Source organism: Xenopus laevis, chromosome 4S (assembly GCF_017654675.1).
Source record: "Xenopus laevis strain J_2021 chromosome 4S, Xenopus_laevis_v10.1, whole genome shotgun sequence".
In the NCBI taxonomy this organism is placed as follows: Eukaryota; Metazoa; Chordata; class Amphibia; order Anura; family Pipidae; genus Xenopus; species Xenopus laevis.
In genome coordinates this window covers 82,140,153-82,161,932 of record NC_054378.1, presented here as the reverse complement: position 1 = coordinate 82,161,932, position 21,780 = coordinate 82,140,153, and the positions used below count along the sequence as shown (strand labels likewise).

Sequence of the window (21,780 nt, the reverse complement as noted above, 5' to 3'; positions counted from 1 at the left end):
CACTTAATAAATCTCAAATTTTAGAACTTTTAAGAAATATAGGAAAAACACACTTTTTCAAGATTCATGGAAAAAAATAGAAATTCACTTGTTAGTAAATGGGCCCTTAATGCCAGCCATGGAGATGCTCATCTCACAGTGAACAGAACACCTTGAAGCTAAAATGTATGAGCAAAATCATTGGCATATACCGCCATACAAAAAGAGCCACCTAAAGTATGCCAAAATGCAAGCTAATTGATGCACATCAGTTGAAATCCCTGTTTGACGCATACCATGGCATGGTGCGGTATGGGAAAAATATATTAATAATAATAATAAGATATTAATTAAGCTAAAATATAAAATGTAAAAAATGCTTATAATTATGGGATGTCAAGTTTCTCCACAATGTCCTGTCTTCTGTTTGTGTCTTTGAATTTTTCATTGGCATGCTCATAAATATTATAATTAAATATATCCATCTTGTTGTCCTGTTGTTGGCCTTATCTTTTCCACCTTTTTGATGAATTAAGTATTCTCAATAAACCATTTAAAAGCAATATTACAGGAAAAAAGTATTATTTTTCTGGTGCTAAACTTAAACAGATTCATTAAAGTGTACCATGTAAATGAAAACTTATAGTTGTATTATTTTGATATGTTTGCAAGGTAAATAACTTATCCTTGTATGAATTGGCGATGTGGTCACAGCACAAACTGGATTAAAAATACTGATATATCCCTTGGTATCCTTTGAATCTGTTGCACTTTCCTATTGAACCTTGTTATTAATCTGTTTTCATCATTTCCATTTCTTAGATATAAAACCCAATACGTACTGTCCTGGCGATCCACATGGAATTGATAAGGAAACCTTAAAAGTCAAAACAAATAGGAAGATATGAAAGACATAAAAAGATCTTTTAAGATACTAAAAAAGGCATCAACTTTGTAAATTAAATATATGGTGTTTGATAAATGTGCAGAACACTGTATATTTCATTACTTTGTAGCTGGTTATTAAAAGTTCACATAGGTTTTATATACTGTAGATGCTAAATTAAGAATAAGCATTAGCAACTGAAGATCCAGTATGTAATACTTTTTTTTTTTAAACTCAGGTAGTTTATTGAAATCATTAGGAGACAAAAAAAATCATAGAAGTTCTTACATCAAAAGCACAGAGAAAACACATCGCTGTTCAACAAGTCAAGTATAGAATACACACATGTAGTATAAGGATAATGCACTATACATCAACATCTCTGCTAAGCACCACATAGGAGAGCAACATGAATCACAATGATACATGAATATCAGGGAACATGTAGCGAAAAGCATCACATTCATATTAGCAACATATCTCTTAAACAGTTATTTACCCAACAAGCAAGCGATTATGTGGGAGAGGGAATACATCCAACCAAGGACCCCAAATTTTACTAAATTTAGTAGGGACCCCCCTTTTAATATAGACCAGTTGTTCAATGTTGGATATATCCATCATGGTTTGCTTCCAACAGGCAAATGTAAGGGGAGCGATGTTTCTCCAATTCTGAGTAATGAGTCTCTTGGCCAATAATAAAGCCCTCCTGTAAGAAGAGCAGCTGGGGCTGATTAAGTTTAAGATCCTGTAAAATAGCCAAAATACACACTTTTGGTGACCTATCTATCTTTATGTGCATAACCATATCCAAAGTGTCTAAGATAGATCCCCAGTATGACACAATCTTATTACAACTCCACAACATATGTAAAAGAGACCCCTTTTCTAGGGCACATCTGGTACAAAAATCAGGAGTGTCAGCATTAATAAGATGTAACCTGGCAGGAGTATAATATGCTCTATGAAAGATATACAATTGGATGGTGCGAAGTCTATAATTAGGGGAAACCAAAAGGATACATTCTTGTGCTTCCTGCCATTCCTCATCAGAAATATCACCCACATCAGCCTCCCACTTGTGATAAAGCCCCTGAAGATTATTACCATGGGCAGCTTGTTGTAGCCTAGCATACAGCATGGTGACTAGACCTTTAGTATGTCCCCTGTTAATATAGGTCAGGAATGGGTGAGTAGAGAGAGAAATGCTACTATGTTTGTGAGCTGCTTTAAGGCCACGGCTAAGTCTATAGTAGTTCAGCCATTGGTTCTGTGGGAGATGATGCAGATCTCGTAGCTGTGCAAAAGGGATTGGCTTGCCATCTTGCCACACATCCCCTATAGTCACAATGCCACATTGTACCCACTGAGGCATGGGCCCGAGTTTGGCAATGGCTGGGTAGAATTGGTTGTTCCAAATTGGTGTGAGAGGATCCGTAACAGAGGATTTTGTTAGCAAAATGCCAAATTTTACGTAGGGATTGAAATAGAGGTAGACTCAGTCTTGATTTGGGATGCTCGTGGACTTACTTAGGAACCATCCAATGGGATTCAAATCAAACCCTGTTAATTGCGCCCAGAGAGAGTGAAGAGTTTTATGGTGAGCATTCTCTACCCATGTGACTAAATGCCCCAGTTGGGCTGCTAAATAATATAAGTGCATGTCAGGCAAAGCTAGACCCGCTTTAGATTTAGCACGCATCAAAGTTTCTAGTTTAAGCCTAGGTCTGGATTGGGCCCATATCAGTTTCCTAAATAGGACATTGATTTTTCCAAAGTAGGATTTAGGAATCCACACTGGAGCATGCTGTAGCACATACAAAAGTTTCGGTAAAAATAGCATCTTAATAAGCTGGACTCTGCCAGAGGGACCAATAGGTAAGTTGGACCATGATTTTAGCTTAGTAACCATCCTATCCAGAGGCGGATCAAGATTTAACTGTTGGGAGGACCCAAGCTTAGACGACACTGTTACCCCAAGATAAGTAAATTCAGTGACAATTGTGAAGGGAAAGGTATCTGGATGCTCATTGTCTGTGAGTGGGTCTATTAGTAAAGCCATGGATTTTGACTGATTCAGTTGTAAACCAGACATCCTGCCAAACTCCAACAAGGTAATCATTGTATTTTTTAGGGAATCACCTCTGTCCCCCAAGTAAAGCAAAGCGTCATCAGCATATAATTGAATCTTGTCCTCTCTATGGCCAAGCTTAAAACCAGAAATATTGACATGAGTCCTAATTAAATGGGCTAGAGGCTCAATAGCCAGTGCGAACAGGAAGGGAGAGAGGGGGCACCCCTGCCTCATTCCCCTGTGTAACTGAAAAGGGCCTGTTAATGCATTATTGATTCTTATTACAGCCGATGGAGCCACATATAACAGATTGACCATGTTGATAAATTTGGGACCAAAACCAAAGGACTGTAGCATTTGCCAGAGATACCCCACTCCACGGTGTCAAATGCCTTGGCAATATCCAAAGCTACAATTATTCTGTGGCCAAGATTATCATGCGAGAGGCTGAGATTGGCATACAATCTGCGTATTCAGGGCTGTAGATTTACGAGGTATAAACCCAGTTTGGTCTTCATTGACCAGACTATTTATGAGCCCAACCGCAATGCAAGAACCTTCGCCAAAATTTTGATATCAGATGTTAGCAATGATATGGGGCGATAAGCATCACAATGCCTGGGATCCTTGCCGGGTTTTTCTAGTAAGACTATCGTAGCTTCATACATACAGTAGAAGGTGGCAGTAATTTGTTATCTAGTGAATCCTTGATAGTTTTAGTAAGTGCGGGGCCAATTACCTTCTGGAAACGTTTGTAAATATCAATGGGAAGCCCATCGGGACCAGGTACCTTCCTAGATGGAAAAGTAGCAATGGCTGCTATCAGCTCTTGTTCTGTTATGTCTGCTTCTAAAAATTCCACTTGGTCAGGCTGTAGAGTGGGCAGGCTCATATCCCTAAAATAATTGTGCAGTTCCTCTGGGGAAGCTGTTAAACGTGAGGTATATAGAGAAGAGTAGTAATCCTGCAGAACGGACATAATGTCATTGGGGTGGTGATGAAGTATTCCATGTGAATCATAAAGTTCGGATATTACCGGAGGTGAGGACTGAGCCTTAGATATATAGGCCAGTTTTGTCCCTGCTCTCTCCCCATGTTCAAAGAAGTTTGCCTTGGAGAACAGTAGTTTATTTTTAGCTTGGTTATGCATATGGGAAGTATAGGCCTGTTCAGCTACTTTCAAAGCAGTCAAATTAGTAGGGGAGGGTTGAGTATTGACTTGTAAAGTAAGAGCATCTACCTGCTCAGCTAACTGCCGTTCCGTGTGTTGGGAAGCTTTCTTAACTGCTTTAATTTCAGAGTGTAAAGTGGATCTTAGATTGGCCTTAAATGCCTCCCACACCATTGCAGGAGATGCGGAGGTGTGGTTTAAAGTAAAATATTCCTGAATGGAATTAGCAACAGCTATATCGTTGTTAATTATTGTTAACCAAGTAAGGTTAAAGGACCATCTTTCATTTCCCCGTTGCACAAGGTTAGTGTGCCAAGTTAGTTTGAGAGGGGCATGGTCCGATATACCTCTAGTCTGATATTGCACAGTTTGAACAGCAGGTAACAGATGTTTAGACAGAAACATCATATCTATTCTAGATAGTGACATATGCGATACTGAGAAACAAGAATAACCCAGTTTCGTAGGATGCAAGTATCTCCAGATTTCAGTTAACGATACATCAGACATTAGGGCAGCTAAGTTCGTTGCACGATTAGTGGAAGTAGTACCTGCCCCTTTCAATCTGTCCAGTTGGTCATTTAGAACAGTATTGAAGTCACCAGCACAGATAATATGGGCATGGGGGAAACCAGCAATATATGATACAAATTGCACTATGCAGTCATCAGCATAAGGCGGAGGGACATAGATATTTGCTAAAATAGTTTGAACAGAGTCAAGGAGACAGTGAAGAAAAAGGAATCTCCCCTTTGGGTCAGATTTTAAATCAAGTAGCTTAAAGTTAACTGTTTTTTTAATCACAATCGAGACACCACCAGTGTATGTTGAGTGGGTGGCATGGAATGCCCAACCCACCCACGGTCTTCTAAGGGCCAGAATCTTACTACCGGTGAGGTGGGTCTCTTGTAGCATTATAATCTCTGCTCCCAGCGATTTGACATGGTCCAATACCAATTTCCGCTTAACCCTATCATTCAGACCCTTTACATTCCAGGATAGTAGTGAAGGTTTCAATATAGCAGACATTTTGATGGAAATACATCATTAACAAAATTTACCAAGAGCTGACAGCCCCAAATAATGTGTAAATAGGCCTGACAAGAGAACAGCAAAGTACTACCTGAGGAACAATCAAAAACATTCAACAGAACAATTCCCATACCCTTCCGGTCATTCGGGAGGGTCCCACCGTCCCACCCTTTCTGCCCGGCCCAAACTGAGGCAGAATTTGAACCCCAAACTGAAAGTCAAAACACATTTAGTAGGGCTTGTGTAACTACTCAAAGGCTGTATTTTACAGCCGTAGAAGAGGTAATAAGTAGTTCGTGTGTCCAAAGTCCTGTGGTCCGCCGGCCAATGACACATTTGGCGTGAGCTGTGGTATATCATAGGGCTGGAACAACAATAATAATAAAGTGGTATAAAGACCATGCTCACGTACTTATAATAGTCCCGAAGAGGAGCTGTGCAGGTAAGTAAAAAAAAAATAAAAACACCCCCCCCTTTTTCACATATTATGCTATCCCATTGAGACTTGGGAGGATAAGAGGAGCGAATTTGCAGATCCAAAAGGAAAAATATACATCCAAGATAATCCTGCGCACCTTTAGCGTGAGCTGAAATACAACACATGGCAGGAACATTCGTGGCAACATATCCATACAGTATGTAATACTTTAATATTAAAATAGAATCTGTACTGAAAGTTAAAAGAAAAAAACAATATTTTCAGAAAAGAATATTTACAATTACCCAATTTTTATGGCAAATTTTGTTATAAACAAAATGGGGCTCATTTTAAACTACATGCAGCGCTGATCATTCATGCATGTTTATATTTAGAAAACTGAATAAATTTGGTGTATTTAATGTGCAAACAAAATTGCAAATTTGTATTTACACTGTGAATGTCCAGAAGAGCTTTCTAAATATGCATAATTGCAAATTAGGAATATTTATGCTCACACTCTTTGGTGACAGAGAAAATATTCACAATTTGAGAATTTAAATTACCGTCTAAGCTATATCATGCACAACAACCTCACACAGTGGTTGCTCTCAAGCAAACACGCATATAATTTGTGAGCCATTTGCAAATATTTGTGCACAATGCAATCTTGGGAAAAAAGAAAAGAAGGGCGCAGAAGTGCAGTATTTAAGTGCTTAAGAATTGTCAATACATGGCAATACAACCATTTGCAATCAATATGCTCTGCATATTTTTACCACCAATGACATCATTTTGATTATTAAATTACTTTGTTTCTAATGCCACAACTGTGTATTCCTTCTTGTTTTTTTTTTAATATAGTGGCGTCTTTCTGGCAGCTAAGCACATAAAAAAGATAATTAACTACACATAACTTTTTGGCCTTCATGTTTAGAGTATTCAAAAAGAGAGAATATGGCTGGAGTTGTCATGATAAAGGTCTTAGAGGGAGACCGAAACATTGTCCAAATGTTGTAATAAAAAGTTTTGTTTTTAAAAAGAAAGTTCTTGTTCATAGGTTCGTCGGCGTCAATAAAATGTTTTTAGAAAAAACGGGCGCCGGCGTAAAAAACGGGCGCCGGCGGCAAAAACGAGAATTTTTCGCAGTTTTGCGAATTTCGCAAATTTTCCGGCGAAGCGAAACGGCGCAAATTCGCCCATCACTATCAGTAATGATGTGCGTAAATCCAATATATATATATATATATATATATATATATAATTTTTTTTTTTTTTTTTGTGGCAACATTTTTGTTGCAAAATACATTAAAGCTATGGGTGACTTTTTTGTTTAGTGTAACATTTTTGTGTTACAAGCAACATCTTTTTCGCACGGAAAACATGGCACGTTTTTGTTGCCATTTCATGAAACTTTTTGCTAGCATGAAAAAATTCCTTCATCACTACTTACTATGTATTATAACATACTCACTTAGTAACACACTGAAGGTAGAGAGAATCTGAATAGGTTTATATGCATCATTAGTGTTATATAGTTACATAGTTACTTAGTTAGATCAGGTTGAAAAAAGACCAAAGTTCAACCCATTCAAATGAAACCCAGTATCCATACACGCACACACACAGACCCATCCATACACTCAAATAAACTATATATACTCATAAAATAACTATAGATTTTTGTATCACAGTAGCCTTAACAGAATCAGCCATCACAACATCGATCGGCAGTGCATTCCACAACCTCACTGTCCTCACTGTGAAGAACCACCTACACTGCTTCAAATGAAAGTTTTTTCCTCTAGTCTGAAGGAGTGGCCTCAATGGTGCAATGATCCTCTTTATGGGTTAAAAGGTCCCCTGCTATTTGTCTATAATGTCTTTGAATATTCTTGTAAATTGGAATCCTATCCCCTAGTGTGAGTTTCTAGTAGGATGTGACTTTATGAAAATGAAAGATAAAGATAGAACTGTTATCCTATTGAGAGGTTTCAATACTTAAATGGATGTTCACACCTGTGCCCACATTCAGGTACCACACAGGGTATTTGCAGAACATATATTGGGCAGTTATAATATCTGCACCTGAGTCTGTCAAATTACATCTGCTGCATAGTAAAAAAGCACCACTCTTGGGCTCAGTTTAAAACACCAATGGCCATGTAGTCCTAGGTTATGGAAATGTGTCATAAAGTTATGTGGCTAAGAGCATGTCTGCAACTGAGGGCCAAAGAGAGAGGACCACCCCTAACCAAACACCATATTAAAGTGTAGCAATAAGTGGTCATTAGTGACTGGCAAATCTGACCCGTTTTCACTGAAAATTCACAAAATAGTGAAAATTAGCCTATGGGTGACAATTTTTTTATGACAAAAATTTTTTCAACCATAGTCTATAGGTGTCATTTTCATGGTGAAACTTGGTAAAAATTTTGCTCATCACTAGTGGTCATAGGCTTATGGGCCAGTAATAGAAATATGTAAATGAATGGATGGATACACAAGCTGTTGCCCAGTAACAAAAAGAATAAAGGAGTGTAGGGATTTAAAACCATAGGGAGGGTACAGAACCTATAGGTCCTACATGCATAATTTGCAATCTTTATAATCTTTATAAAAATTTTCATTTAAGTTGAATAAATACAGAGTTTACAAATTCTAGAACATTGTTCCAAATTATATAATACTAGACATTAAACATAGCTGGTAGTTATGTTGCCTTGCATTGTTCTCCCTGAGACTGCAAGGCATTTTTACTGGAATTCTAATTTTCCTACCATACTCCAAAAACATACAGGTGTGTTAACTGACTCCTGATTAAATTGGTCCTATTGTTTGTGAATGTGAATAGGGACTTAAATTGTAAACTTAACTGGGGCAGGGGCTGGTGAATAGTCTCTGTAAAGCTCTGCAGAAATCTGTTTGTGTTACAAAAATAGGAAAAACAGGAAAAAAGAAAAAATTAATGCTACATGACTTGCAGATAATGATTTTTTGTATGTGTTCTCAGTACATCTTTAGCTAGCAGAGATCTGCACATTTGGCGAGCTTGCTTAAATATTGGATATCACCATGATTTGGCCACCCATGCCCTGCACCAAATCATGCTGATCTGATTGTTGGCCTGGGGGTCAAAGATCAGATCATACTGCAGGTCTACAGAGACCCATCAAATGAGGTCTGTATCAACACGCTGATGAAGTCCTTGCCAAATGTGGTTTTCAAACTGCCTGATACATATTTGACCGATTTTATGCTCTATATATTGGTCAGGCAGACTGTCCCAAAGGACCCATGAATGCTTTAATAAGCTGCTAACTAGAGGTCGTTTTTATTGGCCTGTGCATGGGTTTCTTTGAACCTTTTCATTTTCTGAAAACAATGATCATTTATTGTACACTATAATGACAGGCTTTTCATTTTTACATTACCCATACCAGGTTCACTATTTGCCAATTAACAAGCCCTCTTTTTGAATCTGCTCACTTTTAGGGCATGCTAACTACTAATAAACTGAATATTTTCTATAGAACAGTAGTATCCTTAAAACACCAACATATTCCACAGAACTGAACGATAGATCTAGCAATGCATCTATTAAAAATCAACTGAACAGTAAAAAGTCTGAAAAAGCTGACTTTCAAATTACAAGAAATATAATTTATGAAAGTTCAATAATAATTTATTACATGAGTTCATGTGCAATGATTACTCTAATATGTCTTTGATATATATCAAGTGATGAATCAATTGCTATCAAAAACAAGAATACAAAGTACTGTATGCCCATGTATTTATCAAATTGAGTGCCACATGTATATATTTACCTCTTGTGAATTAAAAAATATAAAAGCAAAGTACACTGTATATGAGAAAGACAGATTAGATCATCTCAAAGAGACAACCAGACACTTGGGATTTTTTTTTTAAAAAAGGGGAACTTCTGTTATAGTAATTTTTCAAAAGAAACTGCACATTAATCATTTTTATTGTATCTACTCAATGTCGACTTAAGTACAGATCCTAGAGCAAAGTCAGTTAATTGTAGGTAGTAAGCCAACATTACATTTATCTCTGAAGCCATTTTATTTCTTCCTCAAGAACACTTAAAAACCAGGGACATAACAGTACAGACAACAAATAGTTGCTAAATTGTATTTATCATTTCCATCATGCTGTCTATGTTATGATTTTGTTTACATGCCTTAATCTGTACAAACAAAAAGATTGTAGTTTCAGTATATGCATACAAGTATGGGATCCGGGACCCAGAAAGCTCTGAATTACAGGACAGCCATCTCTGATTTACACTATTATAATCAAACAATTCACATTAATAACATTAAGGGAATAATATTACTTGTTTCCTTAAGACTAAAGCAACACTGATGTCCCTCACCATGCATAGATGATAAACTAGATGTAACAAAGGCCTTAGCATCCTGTTTGAAAGAAGGCCACCAGACAAAGCAGGATAACAGAGACACCGTCTTAGTAATGCCCAGATGCCCCGCCATCTTAGAATCGTGAACCTCCCTCTCCCGTTGAGCATTTTCACTACATACAGTATGTGTCAAACGGATCCTCTAGTCAGAGGTTGTGGCATAGATAGGGGGTCATCTCCTGATTTACTGCACAAGTTCACAACTTTGGTCTTCTCTTTCTAGTTCTTTCTAGAAGCCATGAAACCTATAAAATTCAATAGATGGGGCCTTCCTGAAGCTAATCCAGAGACTATGCAAACCACTGAAGCTGGAGTTTTTCGTGGTGGAGATATTGCTGGTTTAGCAAATACAACTGTGGAATCAGTAAATGATGGAAAACATGCATCTTGGCATATACACAAATATATACAGATAAATAATGTGCTGTTTTTCTGCATCCTTAAAAATTAATGTTTACATTTAAGCAAAGTGAATGAATATAATGGGTTTATACAGGTGCATAACTTTCTCTCTATAGTGATTAATCTATGAAAAAGCATATGGTAGGATTGACATTTTGCAGAAATGCAGAAGTAATCAGCCGGATCCCCGCATCCCTTTTCTTTAAAGGTCAAATTATACAAAACTTTTGTTAATTTGACTTTATTCTAGGAGCATGGTATATATGGAGAAACCAAAGGCAATGCAAAGTTTACAGCGAAAAATGACTGTGTGGCAATCACTATGTGACACTTTACAAACTGTATATAAAACACAATATATTCAGTATATTCAGGAAATAATAAATCATTTTATTTCTGGCACAAAGAACTATACACTTCTGGTGGACCACACATTGGTATACATTTTTATCTGTGTGCCAATTATGTAGCAATAAAGGCAGGGGACTTTTGCTACCAAAGTAGGGCAGACATGTTGCAAATTATATTTTGGGCTTCAATACCAGCCTAAGGTAAAGATTTGTGGTTCCAAACATGCCCCAGTAGCTCCCCATCTTCTTTTCTGCCAATAACGGAACTATGATCACCTGGGCCCAGGTACAGGCAGTGATTGTACCCACCTCACCCCCAGTAGTTCTGCTCCTGTTTTCTGCTGATGCACTATACATGTTCTGTGCTGCTGTCACTTATTAAGATTAGAGACTGACTCGCAAAATACTGAATATATAGTGAATAAAGTACCCCTCTTGTGAATTATAAGGATATTATAAGTTACCGAGGAGTTTCATGACCATATAAAAACATGAGGCCGAAGGCCGAGTGTTTTTATACAGGTCATGGAACTCTGAGTTAACTTCTAATACCCTCATATTTTGCAACAGGGGGTACTTTATTATATTAGACAAATTTCAGTGAGTCATGTGACAGAAATTACATCACTACTCACCATTTATAACTGATGACATCAGTACTCACCGTTTATAAGTTATAATTTACGAGATATTCATGGCTTTTGTGTATTATATAGAATATAAATGTCACAAAATAAGGATGATTAGTAAATAAATCAGATTATTGATGCATGGCAGCTCAGAATCCAGCACACTTAGTCAATTATATGAAAGGCAAAGCATTGTGCATGTGCATGTCACAGACAATGCTAACAAAATCCAAAATTGGAAATGCCTGTGACAACTTTAAAGGCGTGGATCATTACTACTATAGAGATGCTGTAACTTTAGGAAGTTCAGTATACAAAAGTAAGCATTCATGTTTAGGGTTTAGTTCTCCTTTAAATGAATAAATATGCTGTCACACTGATGAATTAGTCTCACCACACTGGATACTGCCTAGTCTAGACCTTTTACATTTTAAATAAAAGCACTACCATCTGGCTAATAAATTCTTAAAATATGAAAATAAATAAAATAGTATAAATAAATAAAATAGTACAGGTATGCAACCTCTTATCCAGAATGCTTGGGACCTGGGATTTTATGGATTGAGGGCCTTAATTTGGATCCCCATACATTTAAGTACAAATTATTTAGACATCAAATAAACCCAATCATATTATTTTACACCAATAAGGATTAATTGTATCTTATTTAGAATCAAATACAAAGTACTGTTTAATTATCACATAGAAAAAAGATATAATTTTTTGGAAATCATTAAACTGGAATGTATGGATGATGGCCTTCCTATAATTCCAAGCTTTCTGGATAATGGATTTTCAGATAATGGATCCCATAACTGTAATAAGTATGAAAAAATATGCATTGTTTAGAAAGAACAGCAATACCTATCCTCCTTTTTGTCACTTTTTTTAGAAATACATATCTGTGAAATCTCGTAACTTCTGGAAAAATCAGAGGAGTTGACAGCTCTGCTAATAAAAAAAAACAATGCCAGTATTTGGCAATTGTGCATTGGTGAATTTAGTGGCAAATTTGCGAGTTTATTTTCCGGTGGCAAAATGTGGAAATTTGCGCCTGCCAAATACAGTTCCCCATCACTACTCTTGCTCACTAATTCTCTCTGCCTCATTTTTCTAGGTAGTGTTGTTACAGAGATCTACCCTGTCCTGAATACATTTCATTCACAGGGTTCCTGTATCCCCAACTTCACACCTCACCTCACCACCCTTGAGGCCTTCCCTTTACTGGGTCAACCCAGTCTCCCAGCAGCATTCACTCCCTCCTGGAGTTGGAGACAAAGAGGAAGGTCCACCCTTTGCCCAGCGCTATACTGAAGTGTGACAGGAAGTGGTCATCAGTCTCTGGGTCAATGGTGCACTTTACACATTTTGCTAATGAGCCAAACTGGATACATTTCTTTTTGCCCATCAACTGGGGAATAAGGAAGTGTAGCCATAGGGGAGTGTTAACCATATGGGTCCCTAAAAGTATTTAGCTAGTTTTAGCTCAAAAGGTTCGTTTTTTTGCATGAATTTGCTTTTGTAGCATTATTTGTACCCTTACTAATAATCTTATTATTAAAAAATCAATCTGAATTAAGGTGTAATTGAAACGGAGCCTAATATACAGTTTTCTGTTCTTACATTATGTGCATAGTTTGGCACTGTGGAAGTTTCGGTGCCTGATATGTTGCTGCTTTTTTTATATACAATCTCTACATGGAGTATCTATTAATAACAAGCCTGAGCTGCCTTTGTTTTACACTCCAATTGATTTGGTTGAAATAAGCGTGGAAATGGTTGGGCTGAAATTCCAAAATCCTTTTGGCTTGGCGAGTGCTCCTGCAACAAGTGCCCCAATGATACGGAGAGCTTTTGAAGCAGGGTGGGGGTTTGATCTCACCAAAACCTTTTCCCTTGAAAAAGTAAGTACATTTTAGTTTTAACTGGAAACAATATATGCAATACACTTAAATATGGCCAAATGGTGGTGCTAATTTATCAAAAATGTAAACCTTTTTAACATATCATGTTGTCCAAGTCATTTGGGTTTCATTACCTCAGACACCCAAAAATATGGCTGGTCTAAAATTTGCAATTTGATGTGGTGCAATTTGATGTGGTAAGACCCCAAATCATAACAGATTGATTGGAATCAATCAATTCATAATGATCCTTTCTTTGTTACTCTTCTGGGCATTTTGGCTATAACAAGAGTTTGGTGAATTATCTGCAGTAAGATGTATAACTTTGGATCAAATGGATTTTAGTATTGTAGATATACCAAATACAGTAAATGTATGATTAAAGCTGGCCATAGACGCAAAGATCTGATTCGGACCACGTGCGGAGTCCCGTCATTTTTGTCCCACGGAGATCGGGTCATTCAGTCGTTTGGACAGGTTAAAAGATTTCTGTCGGCTGCCAATAATATCTCTGCATGTATTGCCGACCTTACGATTTTGAATGGGAGACTGTCACCAGCTTTGTCGGACATAACTTTCGTACGATTGCTGTCAGGGACAGAACAACGGCTCATCTGTTCTTTTACTACTTTATTTGATCAGAATGGTTAATGGCAGGTCGGGAGATGAGGACAACCGATCGTTCCAGGATTCGAACGATCGGATCTTTGCATCTATCGCCAGCTTGATACTTTGAGATTTCTTGATGGAGAATAGATTTATAAAAGTCAAGATACATCCAAAGAAATGTATTTCAGTTGTTATAGCAAAATGTCTATTAACTAATATTAAGAGATTGGAGATGCATTAAACAAGACCAAAAATAAATTGTGAAAATGTATTGGATTTTCTGCTGTCCCACAGTTCCTGGTATCCCACACAGAATATGGTTGTTGTGTAATGCAGAAAACTGTGTTTCAGCAATATGAGACAGGCGCTGCCAACAGATCATTTGCAATGATGAAAGCTCATATTAACATTTCAAACATATTTTCTTTTAAAAATGAATCAATTAAATGAACATCCTTTTATATGGTAACCTCTAAGGTACTTATTCACCACAGACACATCAGTTTTTCCTGATTCTGGCCATAAAAACATAAGTGCAAAGTGCAAAAAACACCAGCTGCGTGAGGATTACTGGCGACCAGAGAAACAGAAGGCATACGGGATTGAAGTACTTGCCCAATGCGGATCTGCTGAACTTCATAATCTTATATGCGGGACAGCAATCCCCGGAGAGCTCTTTTTGGTCTACATAATATGAAAACATAAAGAAGAGCAACTCCTGACATGGGTGGAATGTATCTACCTGCCCAGAAGGTAAGGAAGTGAACTGCTTTTTCTCTTGACATTACATACCTCTCTTTCTATACCCCAAAGGCCAGCTTTCCCCTGCTTTAACTCATTCTTTCTCACCCAATCACAGCTAAAGCTGATTTTGCCAATCTTTAAACACAAACCAGTGTAATCTGGCTGCTGGTCATTCAGATCCCTTGTCTTCCACCCTCCTGCGTTTCTGTCTTCTGGACTTTCCTTTTTTTTTTATATAATAATTAAAAATTTTGTGTTTAATAAAATAGATAAATGCATCCAAAAATCATCAATATAACACACAACATTCTTTAACACATTTTTATTAAGAAGCAAAACACAAGCTTTGGGAATAACTAAGTAGATGTTGAAATAGAAATTAAAATATTTGCAGTATTTGCATAATAATTTTTACATTAGTTATAACCCAGAAAGGGCTCAAATCAATTGTTTAACCTGCTAAGAAGAAAAAAACTTGAAAAGAATCAGGTTTCCCAAGTTCCATACTAATGAGATTTCCTTCCCCAAGCACTATAATGAGGAAAAACATGATATGCATTCATTTTTCCATTAACGTATTGCTATTTTAATATCCATTTTCATATTAATCTGTGGATTAAGAAAGAATAATGCAAGTTATCTAGCTACTGACTAAGTATCTCATCCAGCAGGGATTTATACATATATATATATATATATATATACATGTTGTAGCTCCCACCCCCTCCAACTATAGTCAGGTGATCCCACTGGTGTCTAATAAAAGGGCAGCCAAGTTTGGGAGTTTTACTTTGAAAGCAGCTAGTAAGTTGCAGGTAAAACGTATTCGTCCCTTTTATAAAATGTATAATTAAACCATAGAATTCTTAATGAATCAGATGAAAATTGAGCATAGGACTGGCCATGGCCAGATATGGGATGACTTTGACGTAGTTGGCCAGCTTAAATATATTGCAATATATGGACAAACAATCCCTGTTTTGTTTAAAGGGTAAGGCATTTTTCAGTAGCAGTATGCACAAAATGTCTCTGTCTTAAATATATTGATAATGGGTTGAGTGCAGAGGAATCTTGTATTTGTCTATATGTATTTTGTGGTCACACCCTCATTGCACCCCCGCCTAATGTTTTTAAAAACTAGTGGTGAGCACAACTTTCCCTTGTTTGTTATAGTTCTACAAGAGCAGTGACCAGCTCCATGTTGTAGCTCCCACCCCCTCCAACTATAGTCAGGTGATCCCACTGGTGTCTAATAAAAGGGCAGCCAAGTTTGGGAGTTTTACTTTGAAAGCAGCTAGTAAGTTGCAGGTAAAACGTATTCGTCCCTTTTATAAAATGTATAATTAAACCATAGAATTCTTAATGAATCAGATGAAAATTGAGCATAGGACTGGCCAGATATGGGATGACTTTGACGTAGTTGGCCAGCTTAAATATATTGCAATATATGGACAAACAATCCCTGTTTTGTTTAAAGGGTAAGGCATTTTTCATTAGTAGTATGCACAAAATGTCTCTGTCTTAAATATATTGATAATGGGTTGAGTGCAGAGGAATCTTGTATTTGTCTATATATATATATATATATATATATATATATATATATATATATATATATATATATGTATATAAATATATATATAGTATTTGTGTATTCAGCACAACATTTACATGAGCATTCTTTAAATTTCAGCATTTTAGTCTTTAAGAATGGACTCTGGGGGACAGATGATGCTGGAAGCTGTAGTTCATAATACCCATCAAGGCATCTGCTATTCCTAAATGTATTCAGTGATTCTTAGGTGGGAATTGTAGGAAATGTAAGCTACAACAAATTGCTATTTTTACATTAAACGGATGCTGTTTAAGTATGCATTGTCCAGTAAACAAGACTCATCTAATCAATGGTTTAAGCTATACTAAAATGTTAAGGGAACAGCACCATGTGATAAAACGGTTATCCGGAATTTATTGCTATGCAATGTTTTGTAAAGTCTTTGGGGGTGCATGTGAATATTAAATGCAGTAAAGGCAAGCCCTTTTCTTTGTTATACAGTGAAGCATAGGCAGGAGGCAGAACATTTAGATAGCATAATGTTTGCTTTTATTTAGACGTTTTCCTCGCTTGTGAATGTAATTCTGATTAATCAGAGACATCTGCTTTTACTCTGCTTGTGACATGCATTGATTTGGGTGGCTGTCACTTTCAATAATCAGCAGCAGTGGCTTTATTACTTGTACTCAGCGATGTGACTTCACCAGAGAAATGTTTTCTCTCTCCCCTTTCTTTAATTTATTTTTTGTACCTCATTTAACGGTGACAAAATTATTGAGATGAATATTTATACTCTACATTTCTGCAACTGGAATACAGTGGATCAGAATTATGTTACAAACCACCGTGTTAAGGCAATAAGGTCCCCATATAGCCAGACAGGGTGGCTTTTCCCCAAATAATCTTCTCCCAGGCCAGATGCTTTGATGTTTTCCATTTCGGACACACACATATGCAAGGTTAATTGCACTAAGGTAGCCATACATGACCAGGTTTGGTTGGGCAGTCTGCCAGTTTTAACCATACCACTTGACTGTCTTAAATAAGTATGAAGCCTCTGTGAGGGAATTACAACTTACAACCCGACAGTCTACACATAAAACTTGTCTGCCAGTTCCACTGCTGAATCAGTACATGATTGGAATATAACAAATATGGAAGTGAGTATGGAAGTGAGAGGAGCTGTGTTTTAGTGTAAATAATTATTTAGGAAACCTGTTATCCAGCTATGAATTACAGGAAGACCATCTCTCATAGACTAATTTTAAAAAACAATTTCCTTTTTCTCTGTAATAATAAAACAATAACTTGTATTCAGTGATGAGCGAATCCGTCCCCTTTCACTTTGCCAAAAAAATTAGCGAACTGAGAAAAATTCGCAAAACACATTGTCAATGGGTCGCCAACAATTTTTACGTGCTCGAATCCATGCTTGTCGAATAAATTCGCCCATCGCTACTTGTATTTGATTCCAACCACAATACAAGTAATCATATTTTGAGTGTCATTTGTATGATACGATTCAATTATTTTGTATATAGTTCTCCATTTTATTCATGCTTTTTTTTTTCAAGGCTGACTGTTTCTACTATTTCTTTCCCCTTCCTCACCCATTTTCCTTCCACCCCATATTTTTCTCTCCCTTTTCTCCAATATTCTCCCTATCTTCCCGTAAAAGACAACCACTTTGAGTGCAATGTATCATCCTACTATAGCTGTGACAATTATGTTCATTTTCCCATGATCAATGTACCATGGTTGATTTTTTTTATCCTGCTTTAATATAAAATGTGTAACCAAAACCATTAATGTAAAAAATGTATGGAAGATTAAAAGATGAAATGATTTGTTAATAGGCTTGAGGTATAGAGATCAAAATTATGGAAAGATCCTTTATCTGGAAAATATCAGGTCCCAAGCATTTTGGATAACAAGGTTCCATACCTGTATTACGATCTCATTAACAACTTTCATTATAGCTTTTCAGAGAAATATACTTATAAGTTAAAACATTTGCTTCATCAACTGAGAATAAAAGCAACAGCATTATTGTATTGTTACTCTTATCTTCAAACTGATGTAATTGAAAATAGGGTAGTGGGACATGTTGGCCTTTGTGACATAAGGGAATACATCCCTGTGCACATATGGGGAAATGTAATATTGATCGCTAATGCAAAAATCATTCGTAATTTGTTTATGAAGTGAAGAAATGTTTGCAGAGTGCACAATTTTGCCAACACTTTGCCCCTCACGTGACAGTAGGATAGCAATTGCACATTTTATAGCTTGAGATAGTGTGCACTGTATGAAATTAAACTTCTTAATGAAAAAGCTTATATTTGCCCAAAAGTTTACACCACCTACAAGCAGGTGTTAAAGGTTTGCAATTTGCAATTAAGGTTCGCAATGCAGTAACAAGCCTTAATCAAGAATATTACACTGCAACTTAAAAGTTTGTATTCTTACTTGTGCTCAAATTTGCTAAAATTCTTTTTACGCACAACATTTTTAAAGCGAGCGACAATTTTTATACGTGCGACTCTTTTGTCCAAATGCATTAAAGTTAATGGGAGTCTGAATCATTTTGATGCACAAGAATTTTTATGCTCCCAACAATTTTTATGTGTGACAATTTTTTTTTTCACAGCAAATTTTTGCAGCAGTTTCGTGAAAGCATTTGCGGGAGGCGCAAGTGCTGACATTTCATTGCAAAACCATGCCTGTAATGGTGAATGTCCGATTCCAATAATGTCTTTAGTTTATATATATATATATATATATATATATATATATATATATATATATATATATATATATATATATATATATATATATATATATATATATGTTACACAGATGTTAGCTTTTTTCCTACTCTTAACACAGTTCCACTTGCTTGTTTACAAAGGTTGCCATGACAACCAGTGGGTTTTTTTTTTGGCACCATTCACTTCTGGTTCCACATAGGCTAAAACAGCAATTTGGCAGGTTTTAGATGGCAAATGGTCGAAGTCGAATTTTTAAAGGGACAGTATATGATAAATTTCAAAATTCAAATTTTCTCATTTTTTTCTCCAAATTTTAATCGAATTTGGACTATTCCCTAATCAAAGTACACAAAAATGAGCTCACAAATCGATTTTTTTTAATTTGATTTTTTCACTTCAACATTTGATAAATATGCCCCATAATGTATACATGTACTGTGATTACCCATTGCTGCTATAAGGACTGATTACCCATAGCTGCTATATCTTTTCAAACCCTCAGTGTAAAATAGAAGTGTTTATAAGTGCAAAAAGCATGAAAAACTCGAAAGTAAATCTTCTACATCTAAAAGTTTACGAGGTCATGGAGAAGTCAATGGGAGCTGACGTAGGCAAATTTGAAGTAGTTTTTTTTTTTAGTTTTTTCAATTTCTTGAATTGATTTTTTTAGTGTATGAATCTATTGAAAATGAGTAGAATACAAAATCAAGGTAATCAAGTTTTTTCAAAATGTTATTAGATTACATTTTTTCATTCAGATTTTTTAATAAATAAAACTTTTTTTGTGAGTTTTTTTGGAAGTAGAAAAAAAACTCTTAACATTACACAAATTAGAATTATGATAATTTAATCTAATTAATTTTATGAAATTAAAGCTCACCACAGGTAAATGCCTGGGGGGCCCATGAAGGCCGGAAACCAGATAGAGAAGCCCCTATTTGGAAACCTGTTCTCCAAGAAGCTCCGAATTATTGGAAGGCCATCTTCCATGGTTCATTTTAAGTAAATAATTCTGATTATAAATGGGTTTTTTTTCTCTGTAATAATAAAATAGTACCTTGTGCTTTATGGTTACCATGGCCATTGATCCATATTGGTGGCAAAACAATCCTGTTGGGTTATTTTTATATTTAAATGTTTTGATTCAAATGTTTTAGTAATTCAGATAAAAAAACACCCCTTATTCGGATTAATGCAGCTCCCATTAATAACTCATATGTGAATCTATGTCATGTGGGTGGTATTTGTACTTATTTTACAAATAGATATTAACCTTTCACAGCCATATTAACTGGGTAACCATATTTTCCACTGTATTAGGTTGCAATTAAGACTACTTAAAATAACATTTTCTCTGACTGTATAGGTTTTTTTCTTTTATTAAAGAGAACATTTACTTAACAGAGATTTCAAACTTTATACTGCTTAACCGAAAAAGCTATTTAAAATGTATTAAAATGAAGATGCTTGACATTTAAAATTCTGATGTTCCTATTATGAGAAAGGTTATTCTATGGAGTTTTGTTATGATATGAAATATTAATATTTCACAATACAGTTTTGATGAAGTACAGTTTGCCTAGCTTGCATATAATAAAGAAATTAAATGTTACCAAGGGAGTTTTGTGAAAATTAGATCCCTGTTGGAACATCTGCGTGGAATTTTATTATCCAGTCCTGCTGACATCATTACTCCCTTGTTGTTGCTTTCAAGATTGACAGCTAAATATTGCTTGAATATCTGTTAATATACTTTATTTAGTTTTTGCCAATGAGCACATAATATTTCCAAATCACAACAGCTAAGAAAGGAATGACTAAGGGGCAGATTTATCAAGGGTCAAATTTCAAATTCGTGGGAGTTTTTTTAAAAAAATGCCTTTAAACTCAAAATTCGACCAATCAAATGTATTAAAAATTAATTTTCAAAACTAGGGTGCATAGGATCAACCCAGAAACTCGAATCTAGGTTGATTTGAGTTTTAAAAACTCGATTCAAGTTGTTTCTCCGGAAAAAAAACCTCAAGTCGAATTTTAATAATTTTCTAGTCTAATTTGACCGTTTTGGCCATAAATCAACATTAAAAATTCAAATTTGAATTCAAAATTCTAATTTTCACTTCGACCCTTGATAAATCTGCCCATAAGTGGTGGATCGTATTTGCTGTTATTTCCAAGTTTAATGCATTGTTTTGGATCCCATCCATTCCTCTGACATTTGTAGATGCCAGATGCCAGTTGATCTCTCTATAAACAGCACCGTTCTTATTTGTTCTGCAATAGAGTAGAATCTAAACTGTCTAAAGGGAAATAAAAACAGATCAGTAGTGGCAAATGTACACGGCCAGACTGCTTAGAAAAAGTATATGTAGAGTAATACGTCATTTCAGTATTATTTATATATCTTATATTTAAGAAAATGAATATATTTAAATGAGGGGTGAACATATTTGAATTACAGTATATTTGAGTTGTAAAATTGTTCTTGAATTTCTTAGCTATGCCAGCAAGAAAAATTTCATTTAGAGACCCTCTCTTGTCTCCCAAAATTATGAATACTCTCACAAATAACTACAATATTGTTCATTGGTTCACTGAATATGTAAGTACAAGTATGGAATCTGTAATCCAGAAAACAGTTATCCAGAAATCACTAAATTACAGAAAGGCCATCTCCCATAGACTCCATTTTATCCAAATAATCCAATTTTTGAAAAATTATTTCCTCTTTCTCTGTATTAGTAAAACAGTACCTTGTACTTGATACAAACAAACTAAGATATAATTACTCCTTATTGGAAGCAAAACC

General features: G+C 35.8%; 1 pseudogene; it reads left to right on the top strand.

Moving 5' to 3' along the window:
• LOC108714999 overlaps positions 1–21,780 on the top strand; it is a 366,710-nt pseudogene that overhangs the window by 149,278 nt on the left and 195,652 nt on the right.